The following is a 15049-nucleotide window of genomic DNA, read 5'->3' as shown; positions in this document are numbered from 1 at the left end:
CCCACACCTTGACCTTGGACGCCAGAGCTGTGAGGGGACAAATTCCCCTTGTTTCAGACCCAGTCTGCAGTGTTAACAGATTAATCTGGCAGGTGAACACTCAGTAAAAACACCCTTTTCTTGATTTGGGGAGTGTCTCCTGTATCTCACTGGTGTGCCTGGGCACGGAAATGCCAGTCCTGACGGTAAGTCTTCCCTTGTAAAGTAATACAATTATAGTGGCCAATATTAATATTAAGAATTTCCTATTGGGGCACCCTGGTAGTTCAGTTGGTTAAGTGCCAGCCTTCAGCTCGGGTCATGATCTCACGGTCCGCGGGTTCGAGCCCCACGTCAGGCTCTGTGCTGACAGCTTAGAGCCTGGAACCTACTTCGGTTTCTGTGTCTCCCTCTTTCTCTCTCTCTGCCCCTCCCCTGCTCATGCTCTGTCTCTCTCTCTCTCTCTCTCTCTCACAAATAAACATTTTTAAAAATTAAAAAAACTTATTTCCTATTTACTGTTACATGTCATTTTATTTAATCCACACACAGCCATGAACATGGCTTTCTGGTCACCCCTGCTCAGAGAGGTGGCATTGCATGCCTTTTTAAGTTTATTTATTTATTTTGAGAGAGAAAGAGCATGCAAGCAGGGGAGGGGCAGAGAGAGAGAGGGAGAGAGAGAATCCCAAGCAGGTTCTGAGCTGTCAGCGCAGAGCCCAACTCAATCCCAAAAACCGTGAGATCATGACCTGAGCTAAAATCAAGAGTCAGATGCTTAACCGACTGTGCCGCCCAGCACCCCTGGCATTACAGGCTTTAAAGAGGGATCATTCCGGAAGCATTCCGCCTACCGCCAGCTCTGACTTTGCATAAATTACACTCTAAGCCTCAAACGTTGTTTTAATCTATAAACTGGAATTGTCATGTCACCTGTGTCCTAGGCAGAACTTCCCATATGTTAAGGGCCACAGTCTGCCACTGATCCTTCTAGCCGTCCTGGGGGCAGGGGTGGGGGCAGCTAGGGCAGGTCCTCTCACTTGGCTATCTGAATGCAGATGTCATCGTCTCTGATGTGTGTCACGGCATGAAAAAGTCAGTATGCTCTGGACACAGGGTGAGGGCTGAGTGGACTAATCCCTGCAAAACGCTTGGTGCATAATACGTGCTCAACTACATTTATTAAAGATTGGATGCCCTGTGTCTCAGCCTCCAAAGCCAGACCTCTCCCTCTAGGCCATGTTGCTCAAAGCACAAGGGCATAAAGGCTGTCACTTCCAAAACAGGACACTTTAGGGGCACCTGTGGTGGCTCAGTCGGTTGAGTGCCTGCCTTTAGATTTCAGCTCAGGTCGTGATCCCAGGGTCGTGGGATTGAGCCCTATGTCGGGCTCCACGCTGAGTATGAGGCTTGCGTAAGATCCGTCTCTCTCTCCCTCTGCCCTTCTTCCTCTCTCACACTCCCTCTCTCTCAAATAATAATTTAAAATAAATAAAATAAAATAAAATAAAATAAAATAAGGCATTTTCAACCAAACCAAAACAGGAACATCGATAGCACTGGTATGCCTGGAGTCACCCCCTCATCTCCCCGGTCAGGACCGGCACACAGTGAGGCAGGGCTCCAGCCATGAAGCCCAGGAAGACCAGAAAAGACCCACTGAAGTAGTTCAGGGACTCAGGATAAAGAGAAAGGCAACGCATCTTCAGGCCAGGCCAGGGGCCAGCAAGATTTCTCAGTTAGAGGCCAGATAGTAAGTATTTAGGCTTTGCCGGCCACATTTGTTCTCTCTTGCATATTCTTCTCTCTGTATTTTTATATGATCCTTTAAACCTGCCCGAGGTCTTTCTCAGCTCATGGGTCCTACAGCAGCGGGCCGCGGGCTATGGCTGGCCCACTGGGGCCAGAAGGACCACGGGCTACAATGTTTGCGGGACGATGGACTGGGGAGGGGAATCTACATTCTGGGACCCAGAACTGCAACAGGCAACTTGACAAGGAGTCCTGTGCTTCTTCCAGAAACGAGGAGGTGGTCTGGGAGATGTCCTCTGGAACATAAAATATGGTGCTTTTTTTGCTCTGCTGATGCTTGCGCTTCCTAACTCGGCTTCCTAACTCTCCTTTTACAAAAAGCTGATGATTCGTTTGCTCTGTTTTCTCAAAATTGTTCTTATTTGGTAGGAGGAAAAATTGGCAACCGTGAGCCGTCGAGAGTACCAGGTAAGCCTCCAATCCAAGAGGAGACTCTAAGCCTGCCTGTCTTCTCCACACCCACGTGGCTTCATCTCACTCCGGATCCAGCCTCCTGTTGAAATCATGTCCCGCTGTCACAGCTGACCTCTGACCCTGCCTCTCCCGCCCCCCCCCCCCCAGTACTGTGCCCTGGAAAGAAGGGCCCTTACCATTGTCCTAATGCCCCCTTTCCCATTGCTTTGGGTCACAACCTCCTGACTATGGAAACTACTAGTCTTTCTCACTAATTACCCTCAGTGGGGAATGCCTGGTCATTCTACCACATTCTTCGAATTCTTTGCCGTAATTTTCAGCTCACAATCGTCACTCCCACTCCAGACCCTTCGAAAGCCTTGGGTGACCTTATCATCTACGGGGACCGTCGATGGTCCACTCACCACTCTGGTCTGTTTCCTGACCCCTTCAGTCTCAGAGACACCCATGTCCACGCCTCCCAGCCCAGAACCCCCACGGACACATCCACACCCTGCCATGTGGCACTCAAACCAGCTCCGGATTCTCCCTGTGACTCCACTCTCCTCCCCCCTCTGCGGTATCCACCTTCACTGGTCTGTCATAAGCCAGGGCCACCCACTGGTCCGTCGTTTCAATTCCCCTTTTGCCAGTGCCCTCAACCATGTCTTCCTGGGTGGATTAATCAAAGGGGCTGCTTTCTCTGAAGCTCGCCTTGGTCAGCTGAGCACAACTAAGGACACTTCCGCAGACAGATCGGCTCCGTCACAACTTCGGGGTCCCCAGCTGCACCTGAGCTGTCAACGCCCCGGTGCCCTAGTCTCACCCCCTTCGTTCTCTACAACCATTGCCTCCGGTGCCTCTTGCTGCGTCCAGCGTCATCGCGGCCCCTGCACCTTCAGCAGGTGCCCGAGCGCTTGCCCCCCAGGGAAAAGAGGGCCCATCCTCAGCACCGGCCTCAACTCTGTGTCCGCCTCTCCACTCTCTAGGAACCAGCCCGTCTTCTCTTTCTTTCTCCTAAAGGAAGGCTGTAGGAACCAGCTCCCCGTTCTGTGTTCTAGAGCCCGTTCTCTCTCACCGCCCCCGGGGGCATCCGCAACCAATTACACGCCCAGGCCGGCCCTGCTCCAGCCCTCCTCTGTCTTCAGTCCATCCCTGGACACTGACACTTTACTCAAATGCCACCCCACCCCCCCCCATCCTTGGAAACAAGACCTTACTCTAACCCAGGGTTTCTCACCTTGGGGGTTAGATTTCAGGGACTGATGTCCCTGAAAATAGAGGCAAAGGCTGGTGTGTCTGGTGAGGCGTCCTGTTTGAATAGGTTATCAGGGGTGGTTCACAACCTAAAGACAGTTACCAACCAATGGGCCACCTTCTTTTTCAGCTGTCAATCGCGTTCTCTCTTTTTCTTCAGAGCTGACATTCTTGGGGGAAGTTTGTAGTTTCTGCTTCCTCAAATCACTACTATTTAGCCTCTTCCCTCCTCATCCCACTACGTTTGTAAAGTGCTTGACCAACCCGATGAACGTCTGTAGTCCCCACCGTCCTTGAAATTGTTCGTACATCTCCCTTCCCTGGCTTCCCTTTTCTTCCCTTTGGTGCTGCTGTTCTTCAGGGGCCTGTCCTTGACCTGCACTGCTGGTCCAACATACTCTCCACGGGCGATCTCACTATCTTCGTGACTTAAAGTACTGACACACTGATGATCGTCAGCACATCTCCAGGTCAGAAGCTTTACCCAAGCGCAAGGCGGAGATAGTCTATGCTTACTGGACCCCTCCAAGCAGATGGCCACGAGGCACCCCAACCTCAGCATGTTGAAAGCTGAGGGCTTACTCTTTTTTTTTTTTTTTTTTTTAATTTCTAGGAGAGAGAGAGAGACAGCATGAGCAGGGGAGGGTCAGAGAGAGAGGGAGACACAGACTCTGAAATAGGTTCCAGGCTCTGAGCTGGCAGTCAGCACAGAGCCCGACGTGGGACTCGAACCCACGAACCGCGAGATCATGACCTAAGCGAAAGTCGGACGCTTAACCGACTAAGCCACCCAGGCGCCCCACTGAGGGCTTACTCTTACTTCCATCCTCACCCACAGTCTTTGGCTCCCCTCTTACACTGTCTGTCCCGGGAACTGGCCCCACTACCCACGGAACTGCCCAACCTGAAATGTTAAATGTTATCCCCAACTGATGTTCAGGTAGACTGCATGCCCACCTAGAAAGGACATTATAGAAGGAAAATTCAGATAAATACTCTTTCAAGTCTAAGTTTCAGGTTCTACCATTAAAAGTGGAGACTCTCTCTGGGGTAGCACATCCCATCTGAGTTTCCAGCGAAAAGATGGCCTCCAACGTTTCTTGAGATCTGTCTGCTGCCTCCCTTCCCTACCTCCTCAGTCACATCTCTCTTCCTTCTACTCCCTCCCACCCCAAGCTCACGTCTGCTGGTCCAACAACTCACCCTGTTTCGTATCACTTTGTTCCTCTCATCTGATTTACACTTAGGAGATGAAGTCCGTTTATTCACGTAACAAACTCATATCATCCTTCAAGACGTAATTCAGATGTCACTTCCTAGGAACACCCTTCTGAGGCTCCTACCCCCACTACCCGTAACCTACTGTTCCACGAACATACTGCGTTGTGATTTCTTCATGTTTTCTCTCTGTTAAATCATAAGCTCCTGAGACCAAAGGCTCTGCCTCAGTTTTCATTGCTTCTCTAAGACCTATCAAAATAGTATAGAAAAATGGTAACCCTAGAAATAGTAATATAGTTGTAGATGGCATGTTTTAATGTTCCGTGTGCTAAACAGGAATAATAACATTACTATTGTGCATGAGCTACCCAATTCCTAAGTGTGTACTTAATGAATGAATTAATGAAGTTCCTTAACTAATACAGAACAGGTGGGGTACCAAGTCTTTTCCATCTCTATCAAGATTAATACTCTAATCATTCACCTACCACAGGACCTCAATAAATAATTATTGAACAAGTGGATTAGTGGCTGAATTGATCACCTAGGAAACAAATCATGGTCCACCGATTTAATAGTATCTCACTCAAGGCACCTGGGTGGCTCAGTCATTGAAGCATCTGACTTCGGCTCAGGTCATGATCTCACAGTTCGTGGGTTCGAGCCCTGTGTCGGGCTCTGTGCTGACAGCTAGCTCAGAGCCTGGAGCCTGCTTCGGAGTCTGTGTCTCCCTCTCTCTTTGCCCCTCCCCTGCTCACGCTGTCTCTACTTCTCTCTCAAAAATAATTAAAACATTAAAAAACATAAAAAAAAGTCTCACTCCTAGGTGGTACCTTCCAGTTTATGAAACATTTCACTGACACCGCAAGGTGTCTTCATTACACCAACCTGGGCACCAATTGGATTACTGTTACTATTTTTCAAGGGACTGAACGGACACTCCGAGCTGGTGTAGGACATGGCCATAGTCACAGCTCGTAGTTAGCAAACCAAAGGCTTAACAAAGGCTGCCCCTCCCTGTATCCACTTCACCCTTTCTCCCTGAGACTCGACTACAGAGATCAAGTGCTTCCCTTTCTCGGCATGCATTTCGCAGGCCGAGGTTTCCAGAGACGTCTGAAATGGCCCAGCATCTCCTGAGATTACAAGTTGTGGATTGGTGAGTAATCATCTTTTACACCACTAACTTCAAAGACGCTTCTGGAGGAAATTTCTAGTTAAGAAAAAGACACGCATGTGGAACCAGACTTGGGACGATTCTCCCTCCAGGTCCTCCTGACAAATCACTAAGTTCGTCACAAGCAAAATTCCTACTGGAACTGCAAAGGCTTGGGGTAAGTCTGATTTCTCTCTGAGAAGTCTAGCTCGTGTTGAATGGACCCCTCCGAATCCCCCCCACATACAAAGGCGACCTGGGAGATAGTATGATAATGGGGTTGTCTGAGAGCATGTGAACACTTTCTGGGGGGCATTGCATGTGATCCTGGGTGCTGGGTAAAACTGCAGAAACTCAGCAGCACAAATGCATACGGAGAACTTACATGAGCTAATGAGAGGAATTTCAATAATGCAGAGATCTCATGAACAAGAGCATCAGGCAGAGGCTAGACCTCTCCATGGACTGTGGGAACTCACCCAAGGTCATGCAGCTGGTCTGGACCCAGGCATGCAGACTTCTGAGCCCACACTCTGCCTCCCCAAGCACGGTGGCAGTAAAGGCAGCTATAGCTGTCACCGCCATCAGTCAGGGACTACGTGTGACAGGCTCTACTGAGCACTTCCCTGCATGGCTGCATCCAAATCTCACGGCCCCCTGTGGATGCAGGGACACTAAGAAGTCTGCCTTGCAGACACTGAGGCTCAGAGCAGTGATGTCACACAGAGTAAGAGCAGAACTAGAATTGAAACCCAGATTCACCGCATGCCAAAGTCTCCCTGCTTCACTGCTTCTACTTGTACAAACAACTGCCCAAAACTGCCTGCCTGTGCATAAGTTTTCACAAAAACAGAAAAACAAAAGCCACACCTTAAAGCATAACTGGGCCAATCATTAGAATTACAAATATAGAAAACTCAAAGGGAAACTTAGAGGCCACTTAAGCTACCTCCTCACACAGAAAGGGCATCTCCAACAAGCTTGAATACTCCAGTGGCGGGGAGCTCATCACCTCAGTCTCCATCACAGCAAGATCACCAATGTCTTCTCCTTCCATCATCTGACCCCATGCCCTTCTCGCCCATCCATCACTGGTCCCCTCCGGGATATCAGATGCCCCATCCACACTGAAGGCTTCCCTCAGTCCCTCCTGAGTTGGACCCTCTCATCTCCTGGACTTTGCATATGTGGGAGGCAAGGTGACTGCCTCCTTTATAAATCAAATCCAACTCCTCCAATGGGGTCAGAGAATTCAGCGGAGACTCAACAGTGGGGAAGAAAAAATGAGGAATGAGCAAAGAATCATTAAAACAAAACAAAACTTAATATAGTGCTAGCCACTTATAACATGGTATTATCTTTCATCAACAGTTAATATTATTATAATCCATGAAACTAAAGGAAATCTACCACGATGGATGGACTGTATTCAGTGCTGGCTGGGTTCACAGTCCACTGCAGAGAATGCCTTGACGGGCTCCAGGAAGGGCCACCTGTCTTAAGTATTTCTTTTAAATATTTGTCAAATTATCTGAGAAATAACAATTTTCTGGTTTACTGACTTGTGAAAATGTGAAAACTCTTGTAGGAAATATACTAAAATAATATCAATCATTTTCGGTGTGAATTATTTTGTTAGCTCCGTTAAGTTTGATTTTTAAATGTTGCATTTATTTATTTTGAGCGGGGGGAAGGGCAGAGAGAGAGAGAGAGAGAATCTCAAGCAAGGCTCTGCACTGTGAGCCCAGAGCCTGGTGCGGGACTCAATTCCCTGAACCGTGAAATCATGACCTGAGCCGAGATCAAGAGTCTGTCGCTCAACCGACTGAGCCACCCGGGCGCCCCGACTCCACTGGGTTTGCCAAGAGCTCTCAGGCAGAGCACTGGGAAATAAAACAACAGAGAAGCAAGGTGCCTCTACTCTGTGACAGCTGGCTGATCAGGGCTGATTTGGGAGTGGGAGGGATAGAGGAACCGCTTCCGTCATCAGAGAGGCCTGTCTTGGGACGGGAGTTCAGCGGGGAGGCCTGAGGCTGAGCAGCAGGAAGTCACGAGTTTCTCAGAGTGGGCTGGAGGTCAGGAATAGGAAGGGGGAAAAAAGTCGGGTGGAACCCAAAATTCCCGCCACCTCACAGTTTTGACCATGCTCATTTTTTATCGTGCAGTAGCTGATTGATTCCAGGCTGCAAATATACCTTTCATAGCTAAGCAAGACACTTGACAAAAAGTCTTTAAAGCTAAAGCCGAAACAACCCAAACCAAGAGGTTTTCTTCTTGGTTCTAGTTCCCTTCAATTTGATTGAAGAATTCCCCGATGGACCAGGTATACAACTGGTACTAACTCTCTGGGGAGGAAGTTTCTGAGGAGAATCCTAAGTCTTCGCCAGCCCCTAAGATCAGACGAGGGTTCAAGACACAATCAATCAGCAAACATTAATCAAGTGCCTCCTGGGCTCGCTATGCACAGCTGCACAGGCTGTACACTGTACTATATCACAGGGGCAGCTTTCATAAACCTTACCTGTGAAAGGGATCCCATAGAACTGGCAGTACTTGACCCAATTTAGCTATTCCAACACTGCCACCTTCACCAGGCACTGGATGAGCCAATTTTACATATAATCTCTCTTCCGAGCTTCATAACAACCTCATTGAATTAGGCATCATCATCTCCACTTTAAAGGTGAGGCGGCTGCGACTCAGAAAGTTTCTCTAAATTGGACAAGATCATCCCTTCCTTCTTTTTTACATCCTTCCAACAAACACTGAATCCCTATTAGCTTTAAACACAAACCCAGAGCAAACTGAATATATTCATATTAAACCTAACAAGTTACAAATAAAATGCTATTGAGTGTCTACTATACACCCAACACTGTGGTAAGTGTGAAGGATCAAGCCCTAAGTTACGCATTCAGTTTCTGGGAGCACAAAATCCAGCAAGCAAGAAGCCGTGCGCTCATTCATTCAGCAAACACTCTGTGAGCGCTAACTACATACCAGGCAAGCTTCCAGGGGCTGAGAATATAGCAGCAAATAAGCCACACAGAGTCCCTGCCCTGTTAGGTTTCCCTTCTGGGGGAAAGAGCAGGCGAAGATTCAAGTCAACAGGTGAGAACATTTCACAGCAGACAATAAAGCAGGGTGAGGGGGTGGAGAGGGCCCTAGGGGGCTGCTTTTTTTTTTTCTTAAGTAGTTTATTGTCAAATTGGTTTCCATATAACACCCAGTACTCATAGTGCCCTCCTCCATGCCCATCACCCCCCTTCCTAAAATGAGCAAATCAGAGAACTCTAGATGCTGGCGAGGATGTGGAGAAACGGGCACCCTCCTACACTGTTGGTGGGAATGTAAACTGGTACAGCCCCTCTGGAAAACAGTGTGGAGGTTCCTCAAAAAATTAACAATAGAACTCCCCTATGACCCAGCAATAGCACTGCTAGGAATTTACCCAAGGGATACAGTATTGCTGATGCATAGGTGCACATGTACCCCTATGTTCATAGCAGCACTCTCTACAATAGCTAAAACATGGAAAGAGCCTAAGTGTCCATCAACAGACGAATGGATCAAGAAGATGTGGTTTATCTATACCATGGAATACTGCATGGCAATGAGAAAGAATGAAATCTGGCCATGTGTAGCAATGTGGATGGACCTTGAGGGTGTTATGCTTAGCAAAATAAGTCAGGCAGAGAAAGACAAATATCATATGTTTGCACATATAGGAGGATTAGGAGGAACTTGAAGGAGGAACAAGGGGGAGAAGAAGGGGGAAATGGTGGGGGAGATCGAGGGAGGCAAATCAAGGGGGCTGCTTTGATGCGGTGTTTGAGGTGACGTCAGCTCAGAGAACAGTACAGACGGCCCCTGGGAGATGTGCGAGGGTGAAGCCCGTGGTGCAGGGCTCTCTGCTGGCGCTGCTCGCTGCTGTAGCCCCTGCACCGCACGCCCGGCCCAGAGTAAGTGCTCACTAACACCTGCAGAATGGATGGGTCAGTGCAGGGGCGGGGGATGGTGGCCCAGGCACGAGAGACCATGACTGTGGCCCCATCAGCTGGCTGGCTGGATGCTCCCACCGGCATTCGTGGGGGGATGTGAGGCTGACCGACCGGGGGCTGTTCCCTCACGTCTCCCACTTCCTTCCATCTGCCGCTGCCGTGACACAGTTTGCCAGCTGTGTCCTTCCACTCCTCAGCGCCCCCGGATCTCGGAAGGGAGGTCCGGGAGGGGCAGCGTGGCCCTGTGCTACAGGAGCATCCGGGCTGCACGCCCTGCTTGGGGAGGGGAGCTCATCCGTGGGGTGTGCGACCCCTCCCTGGATAGCAGTTCTTGGGGGGCAGCTACAGACGCTGCACCCGGAGCGCCCGCAACGGGGCGCACGGGCACGAAGCCCTGCGCGGACTTGGAGTCGAGATGCTCGTTTCACACGAGCTTCTGGAGTCGGAGCCTGCTCCCCTGGGCCCTTCAGCCGGAGGACCCGAAGAATTAAGAGTTAGCCGTTGTGTGGGTTACTGTGTCACCAGCCTAGTGGCTCAAGGGGAAGGTGACAGTGCCTAGCACAGTTAGGTGCAAGTGCACCCCTACTACTGAGGCCATTACAACCTGCCACCCCTGGGGGCGGCCCTTCAGAAGGTCATGCCCACCAACGTGTCACCAGTGTAAGGGCACAGAAATGTGAAGGTCACCCCAGCGTCCCTGAAAGGGCAGCTGAGGCCTCCACTCCACTGAGACCACGCTGCAGCTCACCGTGTCCTCTGACCAGTGCTGCACCTTCCCTTCCCCCTCCTCCCCTGTGGGTACCTTTCCCTAAACAAAAATCTGTACCCCAGAGTCTGACTCCTGAGGAGCCCAGCCAGTCACAGTCAGAGCATATTCAGTGGGGAGACTGGGTTCGAGTTCGGACTGGGTTTGAATCTCTCCTGTTTACTAGCTGTGTGAACTTGGACCTCTCTGGGCCTTAGCTTCCAGGTCTGGGGAATGGACACAATCGTGCACACAGGGCAGTCGTGAGGGTTAAAATCTGGAAAGCATTCAGCACAGCGATGGATGCAATAACCGATGACTAGGAATGTTTGAAATACATCGTCCTGCTCTGCCCTTAACCGGCTGTGACTCAGTAGAGCCATTTTCTCTCTCTGCCTGTTTCCTCTTCCACAAAAAGATGGGTTTGGACTTGCGAAGTATCGCTGACATTTCTTAAACACTCGCTCTTTATCAGGTTCTGTGCGGAGCCTCGTACTTATTCTTCAGCCCGAGCCTACTAGATTCATCTCTCTTATTTTCCACCGACCTCCTCATTTCAAGGAGGCAAACAGAGGCATCGCCAGGCTGAGAAAGAGCCCGAATAGGACTGGGAGCTGCAGGGACCGGCTTCAAAGCCCACGACGGCACCGTGTCTCATTGCTTCCTTCAATTAGATGATGTCCAGGCTCCCTGCCAGCACTGACATTTTTTAGGATCACACAACTCTCTGGCTTAATAGAAAACATTTGCAGAAAAGATCAACCAAATTCCAGCACCCCACTGGCACAGCGGACAGTAAAGGAGGACAGAGGCGAGGCAGACAAAGTTGATGGACTGTGATTATGTGGCCCCAAAAGACTGTCCGTGCAGACACTTCCATCACCTGGAGTTCAGGCTTGTAGCTGCCCTGAGCTCTGCGAGGGAGATGGCGAGGGTAGGAGCTGGGGGCTGGGCTGCCCGCCACAAGCAGGCACATTCCTCCCCTGTAGGGACCAGCCTTTGTCACACCTGGGGCTCCAAGGAGGGCTCTCGCTCAAGAGCCAGAGCATTTCCTAAGGGGCGTTTTTTAATATTTATTTTGTTTTTAATTTTTTTAATGTTTATTTATTTTTGAGAGAGAGAGAGAGAGACAGAGTGCGCAAGCATGGGGCGGACAGAGAGAGGGAGAAACACAGAATCAGAAGCAGGCTCCAGTCTCTGAGCTGTCAGCACAGAGCCCAACACGGGGCTCGAACCCACAAACTGCAAGATCATGACCTGAGCCGAAGTCGGACGCTTAACCGACTGAGCCACCCAGGCACCCCTATAAGGGGCGTTTTGAAGTGTCTCAGGGTAAAATGAACTTATAATACAGATACGGATCTCCAAAGACTCATAATCTGTGTTTTCCTCTAGTTGGCAATCCAACAACTCAATTTGCTTCAGCGCCACCTCTGAGCAAAGTGCTTCTGAAATGGTAGATGAAAAGCGACATGTCCTGGGAATAAGCCCGCAGAAGATCCAATGTTTGGACAGGCAGGAGAGGGGGAGATCGTGGTCAGCCTACAGTGGGCTCCAACGTCCAAGAAGGTGATTCCTGCCAACCTTGAACATCCTCTCTGGGTGGACTGGTCTTTCGAGAAGTAGCGGACATTTTCTTTGTATAAAGAAATGACAGCTTTACTGTTTTGCTTGTTTTTAAACATGTACAATTTTTTCCCCAAAGAGTAAAATGGTATTCTATATACAGATAACACACCGTCCACACTTTCTCAAAATCTAGCTCATCCGTCCACCAGTGTGTCCCCATCACAGTCCAGGGGGGGGGGGGGGGGGGCTTTTGAATAGTTTGAAAGCTCAGTGTGCAACTGTGTAAGGCCCTTCAGGGATGTGTGGTACCCAAGGGACTCTAGTTTTGGAGCCTGTCCCCCATCTGGCCTCTCCCTGCCCCTTGCTGGCCCTGTAATCCTGAACTATGTGTATTTCCCTGCATATGCCGTGCTAAGGCACACCCTCGGCTTCTCTTTGCACACCTCCCTCTACCCAGGATGCTTCCTCTTCCCCCCTTGACATCTGACAAATGCACGCTCCTTCTTTACGTCACAACATGGCCACGATGCACTGTGGTACTTTCCCTGTCTGTCCGCGGTGAATCTGGGGGAGGCTTCCCGAGGCCTCCACTGTGGTACGTGGCTCATCTCCTTCGATTCTGACTTCCTGTGCTTCTCTCCTGCCTAGAAGGCAGGTCCTGTCTTTGCAGTCAAGACCTCCAGCCCCCAGCACAGCGCCTTTTCTGGAATGTTGGTGAAAATTCAGAATACATTACCCAAAAAGTTGTGGGCATAGATAGATCCACTGAGTTGAACTGAACTAAATAAAGTGAAAGATGAGCTGTTTGGCCCTAACCCGTTTCTCTAACTTGTCCTCTCCAGAGCTGCTGTCATTTTCAGCCGCACCCCCTGCCCCCGCCCAGGTCATCGTACCAAGGTCTAGTGCTGAGCCCAATACAGAGTCCCCTCCATGCTCAAGTGAAAGCCTTTCTGTCCTGCTCATCTGCTTTCTCTCACTGATGACCCTAGGCCCACCAACGTCTGAATGCCCCAGGCCGTTTCATGCCCCTGGGCCTTTGCATGCACAAACCACTCTCTCTGGAGGAAAGGCTTTCTGAAACTTGGCCATTTGACAAACTCTGCCATCCCCAAACCATCTAGTGTGTTAGAAGCCTCCCAGATTTGTGACAGTTCAGAAGATGCCTTCTCCTTCCCACATCCACTGACCAATCAGTGCATCAGAATCCTTCTTCTAAGAGCCTTTGAATGAACGGCTTAATATACACCAACTCATCACAAGGCACAAGGCTAAGCACTGGATGTCCAGACAAGTCTAGGGCTGGAAGTCTATCTCTGTCACCTTTTCCAGAAACTCACACCAGATATTCTCATCTAACTCAGAGGGGGGCCAGATGCACGTGGGCCCAAATCCCAGGGGCTCATTTAACCTCTCAGATCCTCACCTCCCTTATTTGAAAAACAGATTTTGCCACCATCTAATTTTCTTTTGAGCGCTAAAGGATTTGTAAAACATTGGGTGTTTAATAAGTATTTCCTTTCCTCCCCAAATAGGAAGTGCATAAAGATAAGCATTTTACATATACATGCTGTATATATGCGTGTGTATGTGCACGTACGCACAGTCCGTGTCAGAATCAGCTCACATATCAATACCCTGGAGGCAGAATTGTGCCCCCCTGTTTGACTGCTGTCCAAGGAACACACCCAAACTCTCCATTCCAACTTGGGAGCTCTGAGCACAGATGGAATGCAGGCGCCGACATCCCTCCCGCCTTCAAATCGCACTTGTCAAAATCGCACTTGTTTAAAAATTCTGTGACATGTCATTCTGTCTTGGAAACTTCAACTCAGATCCATAGACTGCATGTGCAAAGGGGGAGGTGAAACTCAACATCCTTTTCTCCCTTGTATTGGTAATTCGAGTCCCAGGAATACAAATTATCAGGGAAAAAAAACCCCCAAAACATAGCAAAAGCATTGCAAAAGCACCTGACGGTGTTATGCTTTGATTTGTTCATATCTAAGAGGATGCATTTGACATTCAGAGACTGGATCGTGGTTTACCTATATATGCTGAAAAAGTAACACTGAGAAAGATTCCAAGTACGTGGTGGAAAAACGAACTCACTGCTAGTGAGGATATTGCTAGGAACAATGTGGGAGACTAATCTGGCAACACAAAGCTAGAGTCTTAAAATATAAAGTTGTCAAACACAGTAATTCTGCTTTGGAGACTGTGTCCCCCAGGAAGTAACCTGGACGTTGGGAAGAGCTTTACGGACCCAGGTATTCATTATGGCATTTTCATGATGATGAGGAGTCATAAACAATCAAATGCCCAAAAATAGAGCAATGAGTTAAAGCAACACATCTACCTGTTGGAAAAATGTGGAAGCCCCTGCTGGTAACCCTGGCCTGTCTTCACCTGCTTCTTCCTTACCAGATGGGGAGCATTGTGAAAGTAGGAATGTGGACAGAGGAATGAATGAATAAATGAATGAATGAATGAATGAATGAATGAACGAACGAGCGAATGAATGCACATATGCATGCGTGAATGCGTTATTTAGAGAGATAAATAACAATTTGGAAATATACACACGATGGTCTATTAGGTATAAACAGAAGAGTCACATTGTAGAGATTACAAGCACTTCAGACCACAGAAGAGCCAAAGGAGATTAGAAGCAAATAAATCAATGTTGAACCGACATGACTTCTAAATAACTCTGTGATTTCTTCCTCTCTATGTCTGCATGGTTCAATGTCTTACAACTAACTGATATTAAAGGATGACCTGTCTCTTGAGGTCCATGTGTGAAGATCACATGCTTACAGCATTGGTGAGGACAAAACGGAGCTTTCACTAAACGTTGAAAGTTTCCGAAAAGATTATATTATCGCCTTTAATTAAATGCAGCTCACGTCCCTTCTT

The 15049-nt window shown here is 49.0% G+C and overlaps 1 protein-coding gene and 1 long non-coding RNA gene across 2 annotated transcripts in view; one reads left to right on the top strand and one right to left on the bottom strand.

The window, feature by feature from the left end:
* TG (thyroglobulin) overlaps positions 1 to 15049 on the bottom strand; it is a 254014-nt gene that overhangs the window by 128325 nt on the left and 110640 nt on the right. The window lies entirely within an intron of this gene.
* On the top strand, positions 108 to 6033 carry LOC120237051. Its single transcript, XR_005529839.1, has 3 exons — positions 108 to 185; positions 2161 to 2199; positions 5759 to 6033. It is a non-coding gene; the product is annotated as an uncharacterized LOC120237051 (long non-coding RNA).

The sequence above is a fragment of the Hyaena hyaena genome, unplaced genomic scaffold (genome assembly GCF_003009895.1).
Source record: "Hyaena hyaena isolate Hyena2069 unplaced genomic scaffold, ASM300989v1 scaffold_169, whole genome shotgun sequence".
NCBI classification, from domain to species: Eukaryota; Metazoa; Chordata; class Mammalia; order Carnivora; family Hyaenidae; genus Hyaena; species Hyaena hyaena.
Note: the sequence above shows the minus strand (reverse complement) of the source record. Positions and strands in the feature narration are given on the sequence as shown.